The sequence below is a fragment of the Suricata suricatta genome, chromosome 1 (assembly GCF_006229205.1).
Source record: "Suricata suricatta isolate VVHF042 chromosome 1, meerkat_22Aug2017_6uvM2_HiC, whole genome shotgun sequence".
In the NCBI taxonomy this organism is placed as follows: Eukaryota; Metazoa; Chordata; class Mammalia; order Carnivora; family Herpestidae; genus Suricata; species Suricata suricatta.
The window spans coordinates 46,809,863-46,815,266 of NC_043700.1; positions in this window are offsets into that span (position 1 = coordinate 46,809,863).

The following is a 5,404-nucleotide window of genomic DNA, read 5'->3' on the forward strand; positions in this document are numbered from 1 at the left end:
CTGACCATTCTCCCCATATGGTTTTGCTGAAAACACAAGCTCATACCAGGCTGTCAAAAAGGGCTGAGGATGAGCAAGAGAACACAGGAATCCCGGAGAAGGAAACCATAGTAGCTGGAAGGCAGAGACTGGGTCTGAGACAGAGAACTCCCCAGGGAGCGGTAATGACAAGCTAACCTAGAGTCAGCAGCAGCAAATGAGCCCTGGCCCCTGGCTGGGAGCTTGCCCTGGGTGGGTTGGCCAAAGCTGAGATGTCAGCCACGATTTCACACAGACCAGTCTCGCCTCTGTCAGCACCCTGTCATGGTGGCAGTGGGCCACGCCAGGCCAGCCTCCAACAAAAGCCTCAGTGTGGGGTGTTAAGTAGAGGGAGAAGTGACAGGAGAATATTGTGGGTCCCTGAGCAGGCCAGGCAGAGTTCAGGGTGTCAGGTCAAAATAATAGGAAGAGGCTGGGCGTGACACAGGAAGCCAGGGCTGATGTTCGAGATTCCCCCCTATCCTCTCTGCTCTGGCCAGCCTGAACTCACTTCCTTCATGTCTTTGTTGAGCAAAATAAGTGACTGACCATTTGCTAGAGGCCTGGTCCTGTCCTAGGAGCTATGGATACATCACTGAACAAAGTCTCTGCCCTCAGGGACTGGTATTTTAGTGGAGAGACTAGCAATGAATCTACAGGAAAAAATGTAACTATGGCCAAGTAGTGATGAGTGCAGAGACAGGAACAGAAGCACAGAAAAAGAAGAGAGAATGAGAGGAGGTGTCATCTTGGATGATGAAAAAAGGAAGGGAATGAAGAATGAGGGGAGGTGCCAGCTTGAATGGGTGGACAAGGAGGGAAATAAAGAGTGAGGGAAGGTGCCATCTTGGACAGGAAAACAAGGAAGGGAATGGAGAATGAGGGAAGTGCCATCTTGGAGAGAGACTGGGAAGGGAAAGAACGAGAGAAGGTGCTATTTTAGAGAGAGACAAAGAAGTGAGTGGAGAGTGAGGGAACATGCCATCTTGGAGAGAGAGGCAAGGAAGAGAACAGAGAGTGAAGGGAGGTACCATCTTGGATGAGAGAGAACAAGGAAGGCCTTGAGGAAAGACCTGAATAAGCCAGGGGAATATATGGACGCCCCCATCTCAGAAAACCCTCTATACACTCCTACCTAAGCTTTTCTTGTCCTTTAAATCTCAGCGTACATGTCCCATCTCCCAAAAAGCCTCCCTTAATCCCCCACACCTGGCCAGGTCCTTCTCTATGGATGCATTTATCACTTCATCTAATAATTGCCTATCTATTTTCTTAGGACACTGTGAGAATCCCAGGGACAGATCACATGGCCTACACAGTGCTTGTACACCAACATGCCAAGGCTGTGTAAATGAAGGCATGAATGAATGAATTCAGATAATACAGACCGAGAAGAGCTGGTCCTCTGCGATGGACATAGTTCTTCAGAGCCTAGGGCTTCGGTGTGAGTCTGGAGAGTCTGCCGTCAGGGTATCCCACATTTCCAACCCCCTCTTTACTACTTCATAGCCCCTTCTACTAACTCATTCCCTGATGTCTTCTTTTGGTGGGGTGGTCCTGGGTTCTAGACCCCAGGACTAGGCTACTGGTGCAATGACCATAACATTCCAAATGAGAAAATAGAGTTGTGGTCATAAGATTATGGTGGGTAGTAGGAGAAATCTGGAAAATGTCATCTGGATGCTGAAATATTGGAATTCCCAGAATGCTTCAACATATATGGAAGTGACAAAAGAATATTTGGAAGCAAGACAACTTCAAAAAAATTGCACACATATGGCAACCATAATTATGAGACTCAGAATATCAATTTCAAGGATGTCTCTCCAGGCTATGCCCCATGGTCCTCATAAACCAAGCAAAGTTGTGGCCCCCAGGACTACCCCACCTCCCATACCCTAGGTTGGCTCATTGGGCATTGAACCTGCTCCTTGTAACTTGTTCCCAGATCCTTCAGATTTAGGATTTTTCCTCACAACGGAGGCAGAACACAGTCACCTGCCCCTGGGATGCTGCATGCTGCAAAAGAATGAAAATGATTCTGAAATCCACATTACCTCCCCTGGACTCATCCAAATGACACTGCACATTCTGTTCAAGTCCTTATAGAACTTAGCACTAAGGCTGACTTTTGCATCCTTTTCTTTCCCATAATAAAAGCTCACCTCTGTGGATAATTCCTTTGGGAAAACCAGAGGCTGAGCTTTGATCTGATTATGATACACTCTGCCCCAGTGCAGGGACGTGGGCAGTCCAAGGGGATGGTCTGTGAACAGTATCTCTGGCCTTCTCCTGGAGCTGCAGGGGAGGCCACAGGCAGGCATCGCCCCGGGCCTGGGCCGCGATACGACCTCCTGGCATGTACTTGCGGAATCACTAACTGAATGCAACAGTGACCCCCTCCCTGGCCTGGGAAGGACATCAGGACTTGGTAAAAGGTTTGGGTTTCTGTGGTCAGAGGGTTTGAACTCTGCTTTTCCCAGCAGTTTCTGCCCCAGGCAAAGCTTTCCCACCAAGCAACCCGCCACCACTCGGAAACACACTCTGGCCACAGATGTGTCAGCCCTCACATAAGCGGATGTGGTCCCTGAGAGGCAGCTTCAGCCTAGTTTGTAACCCCCTCGGAACAGTTCTTGTATGTCCAGGGAGCTTCTTCCTCAGACACCTCCTCAGACTGGTCCCCGAGGAGAGTGTAGGGCCGCTTGAGGTCAAGGAGATGCCTCTCTGCACAACAGGAAAGGAAAACGGCAAAGATTTTGGACTGCATAAAACTCAGGCAGTCTTAGGCCAATAAAAAGAGAGGATGGCCCAGTTGGAGGGCAGAGGGCAAGAGTGCTCACGATGAGGGCCACCTGGGTGACTCAGTCAGTTAAGCGTGAGACTTTGGCTCAGGTCATGATCTTGCAGTTTGTGAGTTTGAGGCCCATGTCAGGCTCTGTGCTGACAGCTCAGAGCCTGGAGTCTGCTTCGGATTCTGTGTCTCCCTCTCTGTCTTCCCCTCCCCCACTCACACTCTGTCTCTCTTTCTCTCTCAAAAATAAACATTAAAAAATTAATTAAGAAAAGAGTTCTCATGACCTTGGCTTTTGCAACTGTATGTGACTACCCTTAACAACCACCTTTGTACTGTCTGACAGGCCCCTTTACCTCTTTGCATCCCACCTCAGTGAGGCCTGGAAAATCCTCCCCGACCAAAAAGAAAATCAGCAACTCTTCAGAAAACCCTGTCCTCCACCATTCCTCATGTGGATATCAGATTTTGATTCATAAAGGGAACCTTCTGGGTAGAGAGAGTATGAAACTCGTTCTCTTGTTCTGGGGTCCCTACCCTGCAGACTGGAATCTACCTGGACATGTACCTATGGTTTGCAAGTGGACACAGCCATAGTGATCACAAGGCTGGCCCCCACCCAGCTCTTTGCAAAAAAAGATCTTCTGCAAGATCCAGGATTAAGAGAAATATCAAGGAACTGTTCCTCCTCAAAAGCCTAGAGAGTGTTCTCACTTGACAGCTGGTCCCAGTTCCTTGCCCACTAAGTCTTGGGCAAAACTTCTCCTAGAACTTCCCAGAGCAGTGACATCCAGATACATACAGGGTCAGGCCTGTATCTTTTTGTCCTGCTACCCATGATTTAGGGTCAGAGGTGCTCCCCTTTTATGCAGAAAAGCAGACAGAGAAGAGTCCCTTTAAAAAAGCTCACATCAGGGCACCTAGGTAGCTCAGTCAGTCAAGCATCTGATTCTTGATTTAGGCTCAGGTCATGATCTCATGGTTTGTGGGATCGAACCCCACATTGGGCTGACAGCATGAAGCCTACTTGGGATTTTCTCTCTTTCTCTCTGCCCCTCTCCTGCTCTTGCACACACATATACACACAAACGCACACACACACTCTCTCTCTCAAAAAATACATAAATAAACTTAAAAAACAATAACAAAAAAAGCTCACATCAGAAGTGGTCACCTCTTTGTCTTATGGTGTAACCCTAGGGGAGGAAGCAGATGACGAGAACCCAGGGCAGAAGACTCTGCCCTCTCTAGCTGGCCAGCCTTCTTGCCCTCTCCCAGATCAGAAGGATCAAGCATTTCATCAACAAGTTTTCCACTGCATTAGTGGTTCTAATTTCCGCTTGGAGCTTTCCTGCCCAGCTGCAGCGCCAGACCATAGAACACCCCCTCCTCATTCCCTGATCCGTTCTAATAACCCTGCCCACTACCCAGGCCACTGCTGGGACCAATCACAAGGCCCTAATCCTTCCTGAGGTAGGACCCCAGACCTACTCCAGTCCTGGTCTGGCCCCCCAATAATGAGGATGGGACTGAGGCACAGAGGGGGTCAGATCATGGAGAAGAACAAGGTATGGTGTTTGGACTAGAAGCCTTTGTGTTTTCTGGGGATATAGCTAGTAACAACTTCCTCAGGCCATGAATATCCCCATTACTTAGTGCATAGAGCTGCTTTTGGTCACATAGCCTTTAGGCTTTTCTAATCATCACAAATGATGGAGAAGTCTAGAGTTTACCAGCTGACTGAGACCTGGAGATCACTCGGTCCAAACTGTTCATGTGATACTTGAGGATACAGAGGCTTGGAGTGGTGATATATCTTGCCCACACTCATCCCCCAGTTAGTAGTAAGTAGAAGAGCTGGGACCTGACCTTGAGACTTACCCATTGAGCCAATTCTCCACCTATCCCTTTATTTGCTCATTTTTCATAAGATCCTTCATTCCTTCTGAGCTATCTGGACGGGTCCACTAATTCTGCTTCATGACTTTAGTGCAAGATGCCTTTTGATGAAGCAGTTACATTAAAAATAATTACTTTAACCCCTGAACTATAATGCTTCTACCTATAATTCATAGAAATAGTTTGGCTTCTCCTAAGTCTTACGGAGGAGGACCACGAATGCAGGGATGCCCTTGTGAAGAACGGCTATTGCTGAATTTGTATTTGAAAATGAATAAGTCTCTATTTCCGGACAGGGGAAAAATAAATCAGCCTTAGATTTTGAGAGCAGTGATAATATTTATTGATGTCCAGGGTGACTCTACCTCTTGTGCACAGATTTAGGGTGCTGAAGATGCATTATCTTTATTAATTTTTTATACATATCTTTATCAATGTCTTTCTAATTATTCCCTTACGTATCCATCCAAATGCACTTCTGGAATCCTACCACATTCCAGAATGGTACCAGGGACTAGGGATGCAAGGACAGATAAGTGTCATCTTTGCCCTCAAAGCTGTCTCATGAACTGATGGCCTAAAATGGATAAGAGGACAGAATGCCAGAGTTGGCAGAGACCTCCTCAGTCCAAACCCTAACCTACAGATGAGGAAACTGAGGTTCAGAGAGAGGAAGGAACCAGCTGTCACTGGGAT